At 45.8% G+C, this 23,374-nt stretch overlaps 1 protein-coding gene across 3 annotated transcripts in view; it reads right to left on the bottom strand.

The window, feature by feature from the left end:
* LOC126418609 (uncharacterized) overlaps positions 1–23,374 on the bottom strand; it is a 273,681-nt gene that overhangs the window by 172,964 nt on the left and 77,343 nt on the right. For all 3 annotated transcript variants that reach the window (XM_050085443.1, XM_050085442.1, XM_050085444.1), the window contains exon 2: positions 14,747–14,826. The gene's annotated coding sequence lies outside the window, so the exon portion shown is untranslated. The remainder of the gene's footprint in view (positions 1–14,746; positions 14,827–23,374) is intronic.

The following is a 23,374-nucleotide window of genomic DNA, read 5'->3' as shown; positions in this document are numbered from 1 at the left end:
CTATGGACAAACGGTAGTTACTTTTATTCTGAAGAAGGTTGGGTTATCCCGACTGAAACCTAGGTAAATCTAGGTAAACTTTGCAACTGAGGCTGTTGGTTTCTAAAATTAAAATTAATATTTATACAGTTGCTGACAGAGCCGCGAAATGTGAAAATATTTAACATCTATATGACACAAACATTGTTCCTTCTGAAACACCAATACACTTGATGTACAAGAGCGTTACACGCGTCTCTAGTGACCAAATAAATCAACTGTCGACAAACACTGCCTCAACTGAGGGGATGAAATAAAATACGAAGATACCAGCATCGTGGAGAAGGCTTCGAGTGTCTGGGACAGTTGACAAAGGAAGCATTCGCGGTTACAGTGATGAATAATTTATAATATAAGGTTTTGGCTTAAGTAAAGCGTGGCATTTGGCACTCACTTGGCTTAAATCACGCCTGTAAACATCTCAGTGCTCTCTCTCTCTCTGGTCACTGATAAGACTATTTTTCATGGAGGAAAGTGACTTACGGCATTTTTCTTACGTGATTTTTGTTTAAAGCATAGGGAAATTATCGCTAGGCCGACGCACAGCGCCTACCGTTTACAGTTTGGTTAGGGTCCAAAAACAGTGAGCAACGTCATCTGCGGTCACCATCTGACGAAAAAAGCTGCGATGAGTTCTTGGAATATTGTGTAAAGAGAAAATGACAACCCCGCTGTAAGACGAAATGCAAATAGATAATCAATAATGGAGTCGATGTGCATGAAATAAGCTGTTGGGTGTGGGGTAAAAGAAAAAAAAAAAGGAAAAAAAACTGACGGCGAAGAACTTCAGTGGTCACTGAAGGATCTAGGAAAATTTACGTAACTCCACCAAAAACACGCGAATGGCGAGCAGTGCAATCAGAAGACGGTGCGGTGGACTACCCAGTCGTCTTCCGCGAACCGTTACTTTCTCTAATTTGAACTCAGGCCAAGGAAAATGAAGTCGGTGATTGCAACATTTAGCGTTAACACAATATTAAAAATGCGGAAGCACCATCTAAAAATCGATTTCGTCGACAACTCACGATAACGTCAGATAGATTTAGCGGCAGATCATGCCATTTGGGATTCAACTTGAGATAGCAAAAGGCTTTCACTTTTGTTGAAGGAGTAATACAGGTCGTCATAACAGACAGTTACACAATGTTGTGACTTGCCATTTTATTTCTTATACTTCGTCTCAGTGTTGTATTACGCCGATAGCCGGGAGATGTGGAAAGTTCCTTTTATCATTCCCTGGCCAAGTGATCAGAGCGGTCTGTTTGAAACCCAGCACATTATTCAGCTCCGTTCCTTTCAGCCAAAATCCACGGCGAGGTACGAGTGTGGCTTCCCAATGGGAAATAAGAGGCAGGGCGTTTACAGTTTCGGCATTTGCCTTATATCGCCGGCCGGTGTGGCCGTGCGGTTAAAGGCGCTTCTGTCTGGAACCGCGTGACCGCTACGGTCGCAGGTTCGAATCCTGCTTCGGGCATGGATGTGTGTGATGTCCTTGAGTTAGTTAGGTTTGTAGTTCTAAGTTCTAGGGGACTGATGACCACAGAAGTTAAGACCCATAGTACTCAGAGCCATTTGAACCATTTGAACCTTATATCCAATGAAAATATCCCGAAAACCTTAGTCGGAGCTTGGGAACTGAAGCTAATTTTAATTTGTTTCTGACACAATGTTGTTGTGGTCTTCAGTCCAAAGACTGGTTTGATGCAGCTGCCCTCGCTATCCTATCGTATGCAAGCCTCTTCACCTCTAAACGGCTGCTGCAACCTAAATCCGTCTGACCCTGCTTAGTGTATTAAAGCGTTGCTCTCCATCTACAATTCTGACGTCCACATTACCCTCCATTACCAAATTGACTATTCCCTGATCTCTCAGGGTGTGACCTATCAACCGGTCCATTTTTTAAATTCAGGTTCGCCCATATATTTATTTCTCACCAAATCAATTCAGAGACTATTCATTTGTAATGCGACCACCCATATATTCTTTAGCACTCTCCTGTAGCATCATATTTCAAAAACTTACATTCTCTTCTTGTCTGACATGTTTGTCATCCAGATTTCACCATCGTTTAAGGCTACACTCCAGACAAATGTCTTGAGAAAAAATGGTTCAAATGGCTCTGAGCACTATGGGACTCAACTTCTGAGGTCGTTAGTCCCCTAGAACTTAGAACTAGTTAAACCTAACTAACCTAAGGACATCACACACATCCATGCCCGAGGCAGGATTCGAACCTGCGACCGTAGCGGTGTCGCGGTTCCAGACTGCAGCGCCTAGAACCGCACGGCCAATTCGTCCGGGTCTTGAGAAAAGCTCCCACGCATTTAAATGTATATTTCCTCAGAAATAGTGCCGTTGCTAGCTGCGCTAGGTATCTCGGTTGAGGATCCTTGGCGCGAACAGCCTGTCGAGGTGCTCTCACAGATTCTCGACTGAGTGTGAATGCAGGGGCTTTGGTCACCAGAGGAGTGCGTTAAAATCATCCCGCTGCTATTTGAACAATGGACGTACACGGCGAGCTTTGTAACATGTTGCATTGTCCTGCTGGTAGACGCCATGGTCACGAGGAAATGTTGAGGTCCACTTGCGCTTTTGGTGTGCAAATTGGAGTCATCGTTGCCGATGAATAGCAGTCAGCATGGGTGTATGAAGAACGCGTCTGCTGCGGAGGCTCATACGCAGCAACCTTAGCAGAACAGCGGTGAGAAAACACTGTTGGTAGCCACTTGGTCCATCTGGGCAGTCATTTGCTCAACACTTGCAGCCGTTGGTTACCCCTGTCATCTATGGCAGCTGGTGCACGACAGTTGCCTCGTCGCCGGTTTTGGATAGAGCCATTTTACCATAGATGGTGTACTTTTACCACGGGGACAAGCGAATAGTTTGCAATTTTAACCGTTTCAGAAATGCTTCAACTTTTGTCTCAAAAGCCAATGATGACGCCATCTTGAATGTCATACAAATCGCTCCTTTTTCCCTTTACGATGACTGCACTGTTTTTGAGCCCTCCCCCAACCCCCCCCCCTTGTCCCCTCGCTGTTCCCCTCTGTTCCCCCCCCCCCCCCTCTAGACGCGAAAAACTGTGCAGTCGTTGTCGTAACGCGGAAACGGAGCGATTTATATGAAATCCAAGATGGCATCATCATTGGCTTTCGAGACAAAGCTTGAAGCATTTCTGAAACGATTAAATTTGTTAACTGTTCGCGTGCCGTCGTGGTTAAAGTACACCACGCATGGCAAAACGACTCGTTCCAAAACCGGTGCTGAGGCAATTGTCGTGCGCCACCGGCCATAGATGACAGGGGTGACCAACTTCTGCGGAGATGTGTACAGGCGATTATTCCATGTTGACGTCGGTCGCATTATTGGGACTGGACCATGTGTGTCCTCTCTAGTTCGGTCTTCATAATTTTATGGACAAAATAGTAAAACTCGTCGACTACATTTAGAGTCTCATTTCATAGCACAATTCTATCAGCATCGCCTGATATAATGCAACTGCATTCCATTACGCTTCATTACTTTAATTGATATTCACCTAATAACATCTGTTCAAGACACTATCCTGTCGGTTCGGCTGCTCTTCAGACTCCTTTGCCCTCTCCGAGGGAATCAGAGTGTCACCGACAAACCTCGAATTTATGGTTTGCTCTTTCTGAACTTAAATTCCCTCTGCAAATTTCTGAGATAATACGTTCCAGAAAGAGACATTAACATCTATTATTGTAGTGTTGCAACACAACGGTCCTCCCCTGAACCTGCCGAGCACTGCTATGTGACGATGTGTGTTCGAGGACGGATCCACAAGGCTGTGAACAAAGAATGGAGTAGGAATTAATTATCATCCAGTCAGGTGACAGTTCCAGGAGCCGACCGCAATGAGCAAGCCGCCGGTGTATCCATATTTTCCCTACACAGTTTATTTCGATTTCCTTAAAAATTCTATCGCGATTTAAAGCATTAACGAAGTTTCCGAGAGAAAAGAAACCTCATGCTAACGGTTCCTTACGTACTGAGGAACACCGGCCAGAGTGGCCAAGCGGTTCTAGACGCTTCAGTCTGGAACCGCGAGACCACTACGGTCGCAGGTTCGAATCCTGCCTCGGGCATGGATGTGTGTGATGTCCTTAGGTTAGTTAGGTTTAAGTAGTTCTAAGTTCTAGGGGACTGATGACCTCAGCTGTTAAGTCCCACAGTGCTCAGAGTTATTTGAACCGTACTGAGGAACCGAAATCTGAAAACAACTTTGGGGTGGCTTGCATCATTTCGAGAGTAGTTGATTATTGGCTCAAAATGGCGGCAGCCGTTAAAAACTACTAAAGTTTTAAACGTTCTTTCTTCTTGCTCGTGCAGACATAGGGATGCAATGAGAAACGCCTCTCCTTCTGCCGTAACTGGGCGAGAATAGGAAACCTCTGTCGACAAAACGACGTGGTCAGTCCCTATTTCTCTGCACAGAGGCCTGAATTGCTACCCTACCACGTAGTTGACAACAGAATTCGGAAGTGTACAGCAGTGTGGTGCTGACCGAGCCATAAAAGTTGTCTTTGTCGGCGGGTCCTGCCCGTTCAGTTTTGAGCTTCGTGACGAACCAGTAGCTGCAGGTTTGTCACCGTGGCGGCGCGTCTTTCTACAGACGTTTACTGCCTTGCCGGTAGTAGCAGTTGAGCTGTTCGTCACCTTGAACAGGAAGTAGCAATGTTCTAGCATACGATCGCCGTTTCGCAAGTATCCCGCGCTACGACCGCAAACCAACGGCGCTAGCCATGTGGTAGTATCCGCTGGAACACCCCACTCGGTCACCTTCACGTGTTCTCTTGATGCATCACTCTCTCCCCAGGTTGATCGCTGTATTATTTATCTAGATATGATTTCAATCCATGTGCTCTACTTCGTTTTTCACTGCATACCGTCAGTGAAGGCTGTCAACGGCTAAACACTGTGCTTGCTTGATTGTATAATGGTCATCACATGAAAACGTGACAAATTAAAAAAAAGTTGGTAAACTGTGTACTATTTCAAAAGCAGTCACCATATCTATTAACACATTTATCCCACAGTCAGACAAGACGTGAGTACCTTTGTGTAAAAATTATGGTTGTCTACGGAACCATGATTGTACCCAGGGGTGCACCTCTTCATCCAAGCAAATCGACGGCCACGAATCTCACTCCTCAGGGCTCCAAAACTATGGAAATCGCACGGGGAAAAACCGCGACCGTATGGAGGAGGATGTGTAGGGGCTTCCACCAGAACTTCTGCAACATACTCGAAACAACCTTGGCAACATGCGGGCGAGCATTATCCTACAACAGAATGAAGCCGTCCTTCAACGTTCCTAGGCCTTGGACTTGATGGTGCGCTTCAAATTTTGCAGTGTTCACATACCGATGTGTGTTAATTGTGGCGCCGTGTCCCCAAAAGTCAATCGGCTGCGGGACCTTGCTGTCAAAGAAAAAGTCATCATGGCTTCCCGGAGTTGCCATGTACGGCTTTGGATTTTTTGCGTGATTGTGGAACCATGTGCTTCCTTTGTTGGCATTGACACTTGCCCTCCGGCTCCGAATGATGACACCACGAGTCGTCTCCTCGTGATAATACGGGACAGAGAGCGATAATTTCCATCGTGATACCGTCCCAGGTGCTGCAGTGATGTCGACATTCTGTCCAACTTCTGCTCCTCCGTCAGGCCGTGGGGAGCCCACTACGCACAGATTTTCCAGAGCTTCGGATGCTCTGCCTTGATGGCGGCACCGGAACTGATGCCCAACATGAGCCGAACGTCTTCCACCCTAACCGTCGGTTATTTCACCGAGAAAGTACACCGGAGAGGTTGGGTTGGGTTGTTTTGCGGGAGGAAACCAGACAGCGAGGTCATCGGTCTCATCGGATTAGGAAAGGACGGGGAAGGAAGTCGCCCGTGCCCTTTCGAAGGGCATTTGCCTGGAGCGATTTAGGGAAATCACGATGATGATGATGATGATGATGATGATGATGATGATGATGATGATGATGAGTCCCATACTCCTTTACAAAGCATAGGGGAGCGATGCGGGAGACCAGCGCCGCCTTACTAGGCAAGGTCCTAGTGGAGGTGGTTTGCCATTGCCTTCCTCCGACCGTAATGTGGATGAATGATGATGACGAAGACGACACAACAACATCCAGTCATCTCGAGGCAGGAAAAATCCCTGACCCCTCCGGGAATCGAGCCCGGGACCCCGTGCTCGGGAAGCGAGAACGCTACCGGGAGACCACGAGCTGTTGGTAGGGAAATCACGGAAAACCTAAATCAGGATGGCCGGACACGGGGTCGGTAATTTCCACCGCGGCAATGACAGAAGGAGCAATGTCACGATGGGCCTGTCCTGGCCGACTGCTGTCTTTGAATGACACCCGAACTTCCCGAAATTTTTTATTCCACGTAAACATAGGCGCATGTGACATACTGTGTTCCCCATACACAGCTGGCATTCGGGCCAGAATTTCACCTTCGACAGTCCTTCAACAGTTGCGGTTGCGGTTGCTATTTCCCGGCCACAGCCATCTTACTAGAGTAATGTCAATTATATGACGACACAAACGTAAGGACAACACCCAGTTCCCAAGCGGAGAACATCTCCGACGCGGCCGGGAACCGAACCCGATCCCGTGCGGTCAGACATCCACCGCGCTGACCGCGCAGCTCCCGAAGCGGACCTCACGGCCACCATAGAGAAGGCGGACGCACCACGACTCACTCAACTCATGTCGAGCATCTGTAACACACAAACGGCACAGCGGCGAACGTTCGCACGGTTCCTTCCTGATTTCAAATAGAGGGCACTTCTGCAGGGCGTTTCCGTAAGAACGTGCAAAAATTTAATAGGACGTAGAGGATTCTGCACTGAACAACTTGAGATAGGGGACCTAGGGTCGGAGAATCCATTTTAAGGATATAATAGGTATAAAATGACACAACTGTGTAATTTTTTATTTACATTATAATTAACTGCAAATAATGTCATTGATAAATGAACGTATCACTTGTACTGTATCTTACAAGATGAACTGCAACTGACGGCAGTCAACCTCAACCATCAGCGAACAAGATTATGACGCACCCTGACAAGTATCCGAGGTGGGTTTAGAATCACATCACAGGCAGCCACAATTCTGGCAACTAATTCCATCTCCGTGTTCACTTCGGTCTCATACAAAAATGACTTTAGATATCTATATAGGAAATAATCAAGAGGATTAAGGTGGGGTGACCAAGCAGGCTGTGGAATAGGACCTTTCCTTGTAATCCAGCCACCAGGAAATTCAGCACTGAGATGGTTGTGGACATACATAGTGAAGTGAGGCGGTGCACCGTCATGTCGTATTCACATCCTCTCACGAACAGCCAAGTGTACGTTCTCCAACAACTCAGTTAGAGCTCTTTGTACGAATCTCAACTACAGATATTCAGGCGTCCAGGTAGACTTCCTAGTAATCAGGCTCGTCCTCCTTGTTTCCTTGCAGGAAATAAATAATGTACATCTAAATAAACACCACAGTATGGCCGGCCGCTGTGGCCAAGCGGTTCTAGGCGCTCAGTCCGGAACCGCGCGACTGCTACGCTCGCAGATTCAAATCCTGCCTCGGGCATGGATGTGTGTGATGTCCTTAGGTTAGTTAGGTTTAAGTAGTTCTAAGTTCTAGGGGACTGATGACCACAGAAGTTAAGTCCCATAGTGCTCAGAGCCATTTTTGAATCACAGTATGTATAAACTTTTACGCATGTGAGTTGTCAATAAGCTGGAAAGCAGTAATGTTAGACAAAGAGGTAGACAAGTTTATTCTCATATCTCCTAAGCTGGTTTCTCCGACCTCAGGTTCCCTGCGGCAAATAGTTCAGTTGAGCAGTCTCTATGTCCTGCTACAGTTTTGCACTCTCTTACGGAAACATCCTGTATACACACGACTGACTCCGTTACCAACTTTTGCGCCATGCTCGTTATATATATTCAGTCTGGTTTTCCTTTGACTGTCCCTTTAAATTTCATAATACACCAATAATTTTGTTATTTATTTCTTACTAGTGTTGTCGTGTCCACCCACCTCTCCCAATATCCAAACAAATCAGAGAACCCTGCAAGTAGGAACGTTGTCGACGCCTTGTACGGTCGGATACTGGGTATGAAGCCAATTTAGAATCCCTGCAGCCTGTTAACATTTACCACGTCTGCAAAAAGAGGCAAGCTCCTTTAGTTTTAGCCGCCTGGGATTGTTAGAGCTCTGGAAGACAGCTGGGTGAGGTAGCAGAAGTGTGCACCTATTAGTAGGTGTAATAGTGTCAGAGGTGTACAAATTCTCCTTCCAACCTGCCCACTGCTATCTCCGCCTCAATCATTGAAGTAGCTCAACCTGCCGCAGCGGAGACTCAAGAGTACATGTGTACTGAAGCACAGTGGTGAATATAAATGCCGCGTGGCTAAGCCCTCCCGTCGAGTAGACCGTTCGCCTGGTGCAAGTCTTTCGAGTTGACGCCATTTCGGCGACTTGCATGTCGTTGGGGATGAAATGACGATGATAAGGACAACACAACACCCAGTTCCTGAGCGGAGAAAATCTCCGACCCAGCCGAGAATCGAGCCCGGGCCGTTAGATATGACATCCCGTCGTGCTGACCACTCAGCTACCAGGAGCGGACAGCACAGTTGTTAAAGCAGGCGAGCTTGTGGTCCGCAGCCTATCAAGTTTCATAGGACCCGTTCAGCCTGCTGCACCTGACAACAGATTGTGCTATCAGTCTAACGTGACTAGCCAGGTATATGTCTGCACAGGTAGTTTCATTGCAGCTTGGTTATCATAACGATGGAAGCAGAAAAATGAACGAAGCAAACAGAAAGGAGATTGAGAAGAAGTTGTTAACTGAGGAATATATACCAGTCACGAAATAGAGCGCCAAGTCCAGCAGAGGAAAACTTGTGTGCTTATGAGGCAGCTTCATATAAATCGATAGATGTCTCGCAGTGGAAATTGTGTAAAAGTTACTACGCACACACCAGGAAATCTCGAGTATGTTACAAGATGTTTGTGAATTCGACCACCAGTTTCCTCACTCCATAAATATTTTGAAAGAGGACAAAAATTTTGTGGCCGACAAGTCCGTGAAAATGTGTTCGAAGGACTAGAGGCCATTTAGCAGTATACAGGCTTTCTAAATTTAGGGCAAACATACATTGACATAGGAAACAAATATGGCTCAGTGGATATTAGAAGCCACATTCTGCTCGTAAGCAGCGTAGTGGGAGGAAAGCTTAGTATGAAAGAAGTAGCTACTTCTTTCAAAAAAGAAAAGCTTCTTCTTTCAGACATATTCTTTTTATATGACCACAATACGAATAACGAGCTTCGTGTTTGCAAAATTTAGTGTGAATTATTTTGGCCATTTACATTAAATTCAGCGAATCCAAATTACACATCCTGGAAAAAGTAATTAACATTGGTATAATTGGGCTCATATTTGGCTGGAACACACTAAAGTTACAGAAACTCGACTTCCGAAACCTTACTTGGAAAATGTCCATTGTACTGCAACGCCAGGCAGTTTCCTAGCTGCAAAGGATCTCGAGTTCCAGAGATGATTCTGCTTGCTACAGCAAGCATCTTTTAGAGCTGACCTGACGATGGTTGGAACTGAGGATAGCCGGTACTAGTCGTAGGAGGGTGAAGTTGAAGAGAAAATCGTTCACATCGAAATAAATAAGCCTAAAATACGCAGAGAAGGAAAAAAAGGACAAATAAGATCCACCATTTTCTGGCCGGCAGTGACCCAAAATGAGTACATATTTCATTGAGATACTCGGGTAAAGAGAGACTTGCTGTTGACTTTCGAACCCTATTCATGGCAGTACAATGAAAGCACACAGAACAAACCGCAACACGGCTTAGTACAGCGGGAAAACGGACAGGCAAGCAAGACACCTTTAGCCCGCTTGAGCTGGGCACAGCTTGGCTAGCATGGAAGTAAAGCAGCCTGCTATTTCTGCTGACGACATGTGGCATCTTCCCTGCCTGGCTAACAGGCGGGCCTGGGCAGGTTAGAAGTGAAATCTGTACGCCTCTGAACGGTGTGGATGACCCAGCTGGACATACCTAGCGGTGTACCTATCGTGTAAGGCGCACCGTCTTGTTTGCTCGCAAACATTCTTTCAATGTTTCTATTAACTACTCGAGGTATTACGTGCTAGCCATTCGTCACCGCTGAATGGATAGAGAAGGCGCTGGTGCTGTCGTATTGCAGCAGTGAGCACGAAGCGGTGGAGCGGAATATGGCGGTGTTTGTGCACAGGTGACCTTCTCGCGTCATTGAGTGGACGGAAAGGCGAGCAGCCGCCCCGTGTGACCGCCAGCTAAGGTCCGCAGCGCCGTACTCGCCAGTCGGCATTCGCCTCGCCTTGCCGTGTCAGTACAGTTATCTCGCAGAAGCCGCACTCCAATTAACAGCACGCCCTCAGCTGCCACAAGTAACGAGAAGGCCGCAGTGAAGCGCGATTCCACTCTGCTTCTACACTGCTGGCTCTTAGAATTGCGGCACAAGGAGCGATAGCAAATAAGGCAATTTTGCTCACAAGGTGCTTTCAAAAAGAAGCGAACCGGAGGGTGTAAAATTAAAACCGTTGAGAAGATCCCGACCCCGACGCTAGAGCCGCGCATGGTAGCCGTGCGATCTGAGGGGTCTTGTCACTGTCCGCGCGGCTCCCCCCCCCCCCCCCCTCCCCCCGTGCATGGGTGTGTATGTGTTGTCCTTAGTGTAAGTTAATATAAGTTAGATATTAAGTAGTGTGTAAGCCTAAGGACCGATGATGACTTCAGCAGTTTGGTCCCCCATTTTTTTCCGCCGCTAGAGGGACAAGGCTGCACATCCATGCGACGACAGAGAGCATACGCGCAAGTGTCGACCTCCGCTGCACTCAATAGTGGTGAAAGCAGTAAAATGGAGGCTTCAAGGGAAGAGCAAAGAAGTATAGCGCGTTTCCTGACAGTGGAAGATGTACGGGAACGGAGATCCACGGAACAATAGAGCAAGTGTGCGGAGTGCATTGCCCGTCTGTTGCAAGGGTCAAGGAGCGACACTAGCGATTTACGTTAGAATGGGTGTCGTTGACCAATGACAGACGGTCTGAAACGGCACATCACATTATCACATTACCGACACCAATCTCCAGGAGGTAACTGAGCGTCGAAAGTGGTCACGTACCATTAAGGGCAGATTTAAATCTCGCAAACTGTGCACCCAATGCGTGACTCACCGTCTTCAACCAGCACAGCAACCACGTCGACGTGTCTGTCTCTTAAATGTCTCCAGCGCCATGCCAAGAAAGGAAATGAGTTCCTGTCAGGAGTAGCCGCTGGAGGCATGATGACATCACTTGGAACCCGAATCGAAACGACAAAGTGTCCAGTAGAAGCATGTAGGGTCGCCGCCATCCAGAAACTCCACACAACTGAGGGAAAACCTATGCTCAGTTTCTTATTAGGCCAAATGGACCTCTTTCTTATCGACTTCCTGCAGTATGGGACAACGGTCAGACTCACAAACCTCGACCAGCCTTCGCTTAGTGATCCAGTTTGACCGACCAGGGCAGTTCACCGTCGGGGCCATTCTGCTCCACGACAATGCAAGACCCTGTACAGCAAATGCAGTTAATGAACTCTGTAGACATTCAAATGGGAGGTCCTGAGCCGCCCGCCTTTCATAGAGTCTGGACTTGTCTCACTGCTATGATGCCGCTTCTGGCGAGCTGCAGAAAGTTCTTAGGGGGCGAACGACCCAACTCGGACGAGGACATCATGCAGTACATTCCGAACTGGTTCATAACGCAGCCCCAGTAACTTTACGAAACAGGCATTCACAGCCTTTGTTGCAGTGGGACAAGTACCTCAGCAGTGTAAGACAATACTTTTGAAATAAAAGTACAAATTTGTAATTATAGGCCTTCACCTCGATTTTTTAATGTACCTTCACATTATGTGAATACAGTACGGCAGCAAGAATAATATGATTAAATTTATAGGTGCTCATGTGGAGGAGTGTAGATAGTCGTTTTTCCTTCACTCCAACTGCGAGTGGAACAGGAAAGTGAGTGACTAGTAGTGCAACAACGTACCCTGCGCTTTGCGTTATATCGTGGCATGCAGGATGTGTACAATAAAAACGACGCACCAAGAAGGAATTATACGAATGACACGGAAACTGGTAGATGTGACGTACATGTACAGATAAACAAATTATTACAATTTCAGAAAAAGAGAAAGACCTTCAAAAATTGAGCAGGTCAATAACGCGTTGGTCCACCTCTGGCCCTTATGCAAGTAGTTACTCGGCTTGGCTTTGATTGGTAGAGATGCTGGATGTCGTCCTGTGGAATATCGTGCGAAGTCTGTCTAATGGTTAACATTGACAACTCTACACAAACACCTCGGTTCTTGGTCGTTAAGCGAAGGCCGTGGTGTCCGTGGTGAGAGGTATTGCCTGAAATTTGGTACTCTCGGCACACTCTTGCAACTGTGGATCTCGGAATATTGAATTCCCTAACGATTTCCGAAATAGAATGTCCCTTGCGTCTAGGTCCAACTACCATTCCGAGTTCAAGGTATGTTAATCCCCTTTGTGCGGCCATAATCATTTCGGAAGCCTTTTCGCATGAACACCCGACTACATATGTCAGATCCGCCAACGCACTGCCCTCTTATACATCATGTACGCGATGCTACCGCCGTCTGTATATGTGCATATCGCTATTCCTCGATTTTTGTCACTTCAGCGTACAGTTCATCGTTGCTTCTGCAATAAGTCTCAGCACTGCCTTTTTTTTTTTTTTTTTTTTTTTGAGTCATCAGCCATCTGACCGGTTTGATGCAGTCGCCACGGATTCCTCTACTGTGACAACATCTTCATCTCAGAATAACACTTGCAACCTACGTCCTCAATTATTTGCTGGATGTATTCCAGTCTGTGTCTTCTGCTACAGTTTTTTCCCTCTACAGCTCCCTCTAGTGCCATGGAAGTCATTCCCCCATGTCTTAACGGATGTCCTATCATTCTGTCCCTTCTTCAAAAAAATGGCTCTGAGCACTATGGGACTTAACATCTATGGTCATCAGTCCCCTAGAACTTACAACTACTTAAACCTAATTAACCTAAGGACATCACACAACACCCAGTCATCACGAGGCAGAGAAAATCCCTGACCCCGCCGGGAATCGAACACGGGAACCCGGGCGCGGGAAGCGAGAACGCTACCGCACGACCACGAGCTGCGGACATCCCTTCTTCTTCTAAGTGTTTTCCACATATTCCTTTCCTCTCCCTTATTCCTTATCTTATCAGACCACCTAATTTCAACATTCGTCTGTAGCACTAACATTACCGAACGTCATATTACTCCATTCCTCTTCATAATAGTTCATGTAAAAAAATAATCAGGACTTCTACAGTATCTCGGCAAATAGCATAAATAACATAAAAAGCAGTAAAACATGCGTCTTTTTAAGTGATTTTATTTGTAAAAATCTATGTTTCAGTACATCGAACCGTTTATGAACTACTCGACAAGGGTCATCGTGTAAAATTACGCTGGCAGTCGTACACCTAATACTCGTATCCCCCGTCGCATATTGTAGGGTCATTAAGCAGTACAAATGTAAATGTAGGTACACACCGTTAGACGAACTGTTGTTCACGTAAACAACTAACACGTAACTCTCCAAGCGCTAAAGTGTCCCAGGTATGAGTGCGTGGGCACACTTCCATGTGGCGTACTCCCAGACTGCCGGCAAGGGTGTCACTCCAGACTACGCAGTGGAGTCCCAGGACGAGACTTCTGCTGCTGCCCCGTTACTCGCGGCCGCATGGCTGTACAGGAAGCTGTGGTTCCCTTTCTGTAATTACACACCGCCCGGCTGGAAGCCACCTGGAGCCTTCGGACCAACATTCCGTTACAACACGACAGCTATGTTTTTATTATGTCTTAAATCTGATGTATGTGAATCTTCATCCTTTTTTTTAAGATATCATATTGCTAACACTCCCAAACTATGGATCACCCCTTAAAATTCTTGACGCGAGTTTTATCAGATGCTTCCGACTCTCTAGATCCAATTCGCAGCTTTTTTCATGATCTGCAAGAACCTGTTCCACCGTCCATTATTGTGGGTCAAATATATTAAGAAACTCAGTGGAAAGATAATGAAGTGCATGTGGCTAAGGAGACACGCCATGAGAAGGTACGTGAACTGCAGGGGCAACACAAAAAACCCCAACTGCTTTAATGATGGCCTGCATGGAATTCATGAATTATCGTCCCACATAATCCTGATGCAAAGCGCTCAGACCGAAGATATACTTTATGCCAGAAACTGATCACGCATGATGAGATCAGATTATGCAAAGTAAGCAAGGGTAAACACATCAATGAGAAAAAAGTTATGCTCACCTATTTGTAGCGTGTTGGTCCACATTTGGAACGCAAACATCAGTTATTCTGCGAGACATGAATTCGGTAGGTTTCCAAATGTATGCCACAAATGGTGTAAGTCTTTTCGTTTAAGTCTGATCACTTCTATTTCGCTCCTCATTGATTACACGGGTGCTTAACGAAATAAATATTTCACATAACTAGACTTTAATTTTGATCATTAGTTGCTAAAACACATTTTTGAAATGCACACATACCTTATTACACTCGTCTTGGACAAGCCGCTTCGTGATGTGGAGTACTGGTCGAACAACGTGGTATTTCTCAATAGCGCCGTCTGCAATTAAGAAACAATTGATAAAAGTAACATCATTAGGGACGTTTATCAACAGTTCCATAATAAATAACAATTAATATTGCAGGGAATTTATTTTTTGCTTTATAGTCACCGTGATGAATACTCACTGCAGAAAAAAATGCCACATCCTTAATCATATAGTGATTTTATTGACGAGTGAGATGACGGGTAATTCATCATTGTAGAAGTTTATGATACAAGTTCACACCAAATGAAACACACATGGCACAAACAGTAGCCTAAGTACACAGTGCACCCGCCTTTGGCGGCAACGCAGGCGTGTATTCTCGCATCGAAACTGTCGTAAAGATGCTTGAAACGCATCCTGCGATAGATTGTCCCAATCATCTTGACATTTTGTTGCCTTACAGGCCGTGGAGAAAGAGTAAGTTCCTGTTACATAATGCCCTTTACGTGTTCAATTGGCAAGACGTCTTGTAATCTTGCTGGCCAGGGCAGTTGTTGTTCAACATGAAGAGCTCATTGCGTCACAGCAGCCGTATGTGAACGTGCATTGTCCTGTTGAAAAAGCACATTACCTTCCTGTTGAAGAAATGGTAGTAGCACAGGGATAACAGCCGGTGCAATATAATGGGTCCTGGTTACTTCACCCAGCGGAAACTCCAAATGTGACCGCGATGGCACACCCACATCATGAAGCCTGGGATGAGACCTGTGTGTCGAAGGCGAATGCACTCTGGAATAGGCAGCTCATCGGCTGTACGTCACACTCGCGTACGTCCATCATTTGCATACAGACAGAGCCTCCTCTCATCACTGAAAACACAGAGCGCCATTGCAACCCTCCAGTCGACAACTTTACAATACCACTGTAGCCGTGCATAGCGGTATCATGATATCAGTGGTAGCTTGGCAAGAGGCGCACGTAATAGTGATCCTATGGCAAGTAAACGGTTCTCAGTCGTCCGTGATGACACAGGAGGTGCAACATGTGCCCAGATTTCGTCGCTTGGTGAAGTTCCGTCGACCACCGCTGCTTGCACACTGCGTTCATCTTGACATTTACCTGTACCACGCGGACGTCGAGAATCTGGTCTACAGATGTGGGAATGTTCCACAGACCACAGCTGAAAACTGTTAAGTTGTGACCACCATGCGCAGCAGTCCTTCTATACATCCATCCAGCTTCCCGGAGCCCCACAGTGCAACACCGCTCAAATGGCTGAAGCTCTTCAGCAGGAGTACGTACTCGTCGGCGGTGCATGGTTGTACCCAGACAGAACAGAGAATGCACAGATTGGCCTCTTGGGTACCATCTGATCGCCGATGACCGTGACAAATGAATCACTAAGACTACAGCCCCTCAGTGTGCACATATTATATCTCGGTGCCACTGAACACAATCGTCGAGGGTGTTGCATTTTTTCCCGGTAGTGTAACTGAAGTAATCGAAAAATATAACCACCTTCATAAGTAACCCTCTAATTGTTGAGAGACGGTGCAGTTCACGATGAAAAAGACGATTTCTAAGAAGTCGTCATGTCATTACTTTAGCTGAAGCTCCTCACCCTCTGTTGAGAACTATACTTATCTCTTCCAAGTAAAGTAGTCTATTTCAGTAAACGTTCTTTGCCAAAAAAATTAATTCGAGAACTGAACTTTAGCTTTGCTACGACCCGGAAATAATGACTTCTGAAATGTATCTGTTGGAGCCATAATTAGTCTAACGGCCGCACATCAACGTCTATGTGACGCTCTCCCATAGTCAAACAAACCTGTGTCGATTAGTGCTGCCATGCTCTGTATAGTTCAAATATCCCCTGTTAGTCTTGGTACGGACACCACACGCCGGCCAGTCCTCCCTTCGGCAATTGTGTACGACAGGGTCGAGTTCTGTGGGAATCGGGTTTTCTTCAGCCTGGAGCTGGTGGGTCGGTTTTCTCTAATCCTCCTAAGTGGGTTGCGGCGAAAGACTACACGACTGTCTCACTGGGAGAGTGAATTCCCCATGACAATCGATATTTCCATCATCCACTACAGTAAAAGCTCCTACCAAGGGGCAGCATCGTACAGAAGCTCCGTAAGCAAGAGCAGGATACGGCCAAAGAGAATACCTACGTCTGCTCCTCATTGTGATTGGCTGGAAGCTCTAAACGTTAAGTAATTTCGTGGAGCGGTTTTGGAGTTCGAGAAATGGAGGAGTCGGGAAGCAGCCCTCGTGGTGTAGAGGTGTAACGGAATGGCCGGAGTGAGCCTTTCAAATTGGTTACCATTTCGGAAGTCTGGAGTTAGTGATCCTTCGTGATGAAAGAAGATACTTGCCCGGTACCGAAAGCCTTCAAAGCATTAGAAAGTGTGTTCCTACGGGCGAACATCGAATTCTGCTTAGGCACTTCTTTTTGTCGGTAAATGTCCCGAATTAGTATGCATGGACTTTTTCGGTGAACAGAGGTCTCAGAGCAGGCGACAGCTAGCTATAGGTGGTGTTGGGAAAAAGCGACGAACTTGGCTAGCGTTATTTGATAGCAATAAATTTCATTTCACTGCAGATTTGAGCATTGTGTTTTTGATTGACTTTTCCCTATGTACTTTTAACTGAATTGCTGTTTTGTTGCTGTTATTGTCGGCGGGGAATGCTAGTAACCAGCTGGAGGCAGTCCACTGAACTATTTTAGCGGCGAACATATTCCAGTTCAGTGGCTGAATTTCGGAATGTTTTTTGAAAGTAGTCGGACAGGTACAGGGGTCTTAGATTTTTGAGGTAGTGAGAAAATTAACCTTGTCTCACTGGTCAAAACGAGGCTGGTGATCTTTGCTTGTACTTTACATGTGTAGCAGTGCAGACAATTAATTCAAATCCGAGGTAAACGTTTCCAGTAAAATCTGCATGTACATTCTAAAACAAAGAAAAAGAACAAAGCGGCGCATCATAAAGGGATCATCCGAATGGGATGGTAAACAGTAGATGTGATTTACATGTACGGACAAAGAAATGATTACAATTTCAGAAAAACTGGATGTTTTATTCAAGAGAAAATGCCTCACAAACAGAGCAAGTCAGTAACGCGATGGTCTACCTGTGGCGCTGATTCAAGCAGTTATTTGGTCTGGCATTGATTAACAGAGTTGTTGGATGCCCTCCTGAGGGACATCGTGCCAAATTCTGTCCAATTGGTGCGTTAGAGCGTCAAAATCCCAAACTGGTTCGTGGATCCTGCATTCCATAGAATGGTTCCCTGGTCATCCGGACTCAGTTCGAAGCGCGACTCATCATTGAAGACAGTCCTACTCCAATCAGTGAGATTCAAGGTGTGTCTGGAGACGAACCGGACAGCAGTTGGATACCAATCTCACTGTCGCCTGCTGTGTGGCCCTACTACCAGGAGTGATGGTCTGGGATCCCTTTGTTTGTCATCCGCGACTCCTTTACAAAAAATGGTTCAAATGGCTCTGAGCACTATGGGACTCAACATCTGAGGTCATCAGTCCCCTAGAACTTAGAACTACTTAATCCTAACTAACCTAAGGATATCACACACATCTATGCCCGAGGCAGGATTCGAACCTGCGACCGTAGCAGCAGCGCGGTTCCAGACTGAAGCGCCTAGAACCGTTGGGCCACGACTTCTTTGCAACAGAGCGATATGTGGACGATATTCTACGCCATGTTTTGTTGCCCATCATGGCAAGCCATCCTGGGCTTATTATTCAGTAAGATAATTCCCACCCCCACCCCTTTGCACGGCTGGAGTTTCTACCGCTTGTCTTCGTGCTTGCCAAAGCTGCCTTAGCCAGCAAGGTCACCGTGGTCCCCAATTGAGAACGTTTGGAGCATTGTGGGCAGGTCCCTCGATCCAGCTCGGGATTGGCCAGGATGTGGCACGATATCCCTCAGCAGGACATCCAACAACTGTATCAGTCAACGCCAAGCCGAATAACTGCTTGCATAAGAGTCAGAGGTGGAGCAATACGTCACTGACTTGACCAATTTGTGAAGTTCTTCTCCTGAATAAATCACTCTATTTTTCTGAAATTGCAATCATTTCTTTGTCCCTGCGTGTACATCACATGCACTGATATCCGTCGGTCCGTCGCATTCTGATAATTCCTTCGTGGTGCTTTTTTGTACCCCCCCTCCCCCCCCCCTTAAGTTGTATTACGTCTCGTAGTTTGTCTGACACGCCACACACAGCCAGAGGTGAGTGGACTCTGTCCGTGGCCGCATTCTGACTTCGCCGAGCGAGGTGGCCCACTGGTTAGCACACTGGACTCGCATTCGGGAGGACGATGGTCCAAACTCGCGTCCGGCCATCTTGACTTAGGTTTCCCCTGATTTCCCTAAACCGCTATAGGCAAATGCTGGGATGGTTCCTTTGAAAGGGCACGGCTGACTTCCTTTCCGATCCTTCCCTAATCCGATGAGACTGATGACCTCGCTGTTTGGTCCCCTCCCTCCAAATCAACCAACCAATCTAACTTCGCTCGACGCCACGGGAGCTCCGATGATAACGATGATGTTTGGTTTGTGGGGCGCTCAACTGCGCGGTAACCAGCGCCCGTACAAATTCCCAACCTTTGCTCAGTCCAATCTCGCCACTTTCATGAATGATGAAATGATGAGGACTACAGAAACACCCTATCATCTCGAGGCAGGTGAAAATCCCCGACCCTGCCGGGAATCGAACCCGCGACCCTGTGCTCGGCAGCGAGAACGCGACCGCGAGACCAGAAGCTGCGGGGGATCTCCGAGGCAAGACGGAAGGAGCGTTTCAGTGTGTTAAGTAGTACATCGTAAGTGTGGTATACAGTGATAATATTCCAACTACTGGTGAAGACAATAGAGGGAGAAGTTAAAATCGAAAAGGAGCCCGTTAGCATCAGGCGAATTTTAAACACTAGTTCAGCAACGAACAGCGGGTTTTTGAAGCGGTGAATGAAAGTGGCTCTTGGCAGTCGTTAGAGAACCCGAAGAGAGGAAGCAGTTGCACAGATGAGATACGAGGCATCCGGCGCAAGGTTTCCATCGCAGGTTTTGCGCTCCCATTCCCATTGTGCACCGCATTCGGGAAGTCAGCAGCCGTGCAACGACCCACGTCCGGGACGTTGCTAATTCTCCACTAGCTCTGGCTGGCTTCTCTCCGTCACCTCCGGAAGAGTTTCTTCAGCACGAGAGCTGAGGGGTTCTTCTGGTACCACATTCGTGCGGACGACTCTCCTAACATAAAAGGAACCTTTTTCTGTCGTACCGAATTGCAAATATAATTCAACAGGTTCGCGCCGGCCTTTTGCTCGCGTAGATTGTATGATCTGCAAAGATTTCTTGTTTAATGGAATTTTTATATTGTTCGGAAATTCAATATCTTCTAAACTTTTCACGCTAATTAAGGACATAGAAGCAACGTCTTTTGCGAACGAAACTTTTTGTCAATCACGGCTTATGTTTCTTGTGGTGATATTTCCTTATAAACTTTCATCCCCTAACAGATATTTCCCTACATCCAACCGAGAAGTGAAATATCAGTTTTCATAGAATTACCTTTAATAATTTTTTAATACAATGAAACATTTTATTAAAAAATTTTATTCTCTACTCACTCCCTTAGGAGTTTAATTTCCGAAAACACTGAAACACGTATTTTTTATTTCTAACCGAGAAGTCAAGTAGCAATTCTCAAACATGTAGCTTTAAAAATGCTTTAGTAGTTCTTTAGTAATGATTTATTTTTAAAAAACTTCTACCCACTGTTTTACCCGTTAGCGGCTGAATATCCAAAATTGCTGAAAGACCTTTTTCTTATTTCTAACTGAGAATCCAAATACGAACTTTCATAGTTCTAGCTTCAAAATTGCCTTATCAGTGAGATATTCCCGAAAAGCCTTTCAGCCCCTATTTCACCCCCTTAGAGTTGGAATTTCTAAAAATCTCTCCTTCAACGACGCCTACAATACAACATCAACACCCTTTCCAAATTCCAGTTTCTGTTCTTAGCGGTTTGGGATGGACGATGATGAGTCAGTCAGTCAGGACAATATAAAGGCCTATGAAAATTTTTAATATCCACGCTATCGTCCACTGTACTGAATTATAACACTGGTATAAACTAACCTATGCTGTAAGCCAATACATTATGACCACCTCTTTAATAGCATTGTGTTCCACCTTCGGAACGCAATACACCGGTAGTACGTGGCACGGATTCGACAAGCCCTTGGTAGGTTCCGGATGCGCGCAACAGCATACTGCTACGCACAGGTGACGCAATTCCCACAAGTTAGCGGCCGGCGGTCTGTCGGCGCGGAACTGTTACAAGAATTTACCATGCCACACCTGCAACCTGATGTCTTGTTCCAGCAGGATGGGGCACCTCCACACTACCTCTCTAGACGTCCGTCAGTTTCTAGATGAATAATTTCCGGATATGTGGATTGGACGAGATGGTCCATTCCGAAGATTGCCAAGATCCTCTGACCTCACACCACTGTACTTCTTCCTTTGGCGTTTTGTATGGGATCTGGTGTATGTAACCAAGGCTACAGACCTATAGGACGTGAAGGTACGCATCTACAACGCATTTGACCGAGCGAGGTGGCGCAGTGGTTAGCACACTGGACTCGCATTCGGGAGGACGACGGTTCAATCCCGTCTCCGGCCATCCTGATTTAGGTTTTCCGTGATTTCCCTAAATCGTTTCAGGCAAATGCTGGGACGGTTCCTTTGAAAGGGCACGGCCGATTTCCTTCCCAATCCTTCCCTAACCCGAGCTTGCGCTCCGTCTGTAATGACCTCGTTGTCGACGGGACGTTAAACACTAACCACCACCACCACCACCTACAAGCATTTGAACATGTCAACATGGAGATCTTAAATCGTATGTGGGGAGAAATTCAATTCCGTCAAGACATTTTCCATGTCACTAAGGGTACACACACTGATGTGAATGAATGAGGAAACAAATGTTTATGAGTTATCTTATCACAAGCTGAAAACCATTTGTTAACATCTAGTATAATGTTAAAGTTATTAAAGAATTAAGTTTTACAGAAATTTATGGACACCCTGTACTTTCCTTACAGCATCACGTTCCGCACGCCACCAGGCGACATTCAATCTCACGATGGGCTTTGGTCATAACGTTTTGGCTAACGATGTTTGCACGTATTCAGTACAATCTGGCTCAGTGCCAGTAGACGACTGCAAATCTTGACAACTTCTTCCTGTTGCTAAGAGGCGTAATGTCGCCAATCTTTGGGTCCATCGTCTCACGAAGTGTGAAAACTGTGTTTGTTTTAGGGAGCCACTGTCTTGAACTCTAGAGCGTTTTCTTGGACCTCTGACGCTTGTTGTTTGTCATGTATAGTGTGTCCCATTTATCTTCACCATCCCAAAAAATATTCTTTTCCAGAAGCAAAATAAAAAAATATTGTCTAGTTACATTAACGGTACTTTTGATTTTGTTCGTTACGATGATATGCATTTTATAGATAAACCGATAAGGGAAAATGGAGTTGTGGACCACATATTGCTTGAATATGCTGGAAAATTTTGAAAAGGTACTCAACTTCAGACTTTAGGAGGGAAGTGTGGTATAACGGAGCTCTCAAAAGTGAGCAGTTTTTGTTTAAGACATTTTTATGTATTATACTCGTATTTTGCGCCTCGTCGATTTTCATTCTAGAGCTGACGGCGTGAACCAAGAAATAGTTTTCCCTTAAACGTATTTCATTTCAGAAAGATCAGTTAGGCGAAAAGGCCCCGTATACGACACTCTACTTTTAAGCTTTAGTTAGCGCTATCGAGTTTTGCCATTAGGGTGGCTATTATTTTAAAATTTTATCCGTTGTTGCTAAAACAATGTCAGCTCAGAAATTAGTTGAGTAATTTTTTTAGATCAACCGTTTAAAGAAACAGCGCTGTGAAAAAATGAGAATCGTACCTGAAGGTATCCACTGGACCATCTTTCACGATTTTTGCAGACTAACTCAACAACGATGCCTTAATCGCTTACTTCAGCTTTTACTCATAAGTCACCTTCAGAAACAAAAACTATTTACTATTGGTAATCCAAAGTTCGTCATGGTCGTGCTTCTGTCGCCGATCAATTTTCCGATGGTCGACCAGAACTGGATGTCGTTCCAATCAATAAAACATGTAATTTATCGTGAAACAGAGCCATCGTTAGTCATATCTAAGACTGCAGTACATATGGCTCTGAATGAACATATAGCTGTGAAAAATATCTGTCCTCGAAGGATTCAGTTGAAAAATCGGCTCTTGCCAGTTGGTGCAAGGAAATGCTCGAAAACACCCACAGGGGAAACGCAAAATTCGTACACATCGTAACAGGAGACGAAACTTGGATGTATTCGAAACTAACAAGGGAACCTCCCCATCGCACCCCCCCCCCCCCCCCTCAGATTTAGTTATAAGTTGGCACAGTGGATAGGCTTTGAAAAACTGAACACAGATCTATCGAGAAAACAGGAAGAAGTTGTGTGGTACTATGAAAAAATAAGCAAAATATACAAACTGAGTAGTCAATGTGCAAGATAGGCAACATCAAAGAAA

Source organism: Schistocerca serialis, chromosome 9, assembly GCF_023864345.2.
Source record: "Schistocerca serialis cubense isolate TAMUIC-IGC-003099 chromosome 9, iqSchSeri2.2, whole genome shotgun sequence".
In the NCBI taxonomy this organism is placed as follows: domain Eukaryota; kingdom Metazoa; phylum Arthropoda; class Insecta; order Orthoptera; family Acrididae; genus Schistocerca; species Schistocerca serialis.
Note: the sequence above shows the minus strand (reverse complement) of the source record. Positions and strands in the feature narration are given on the sequence as shown.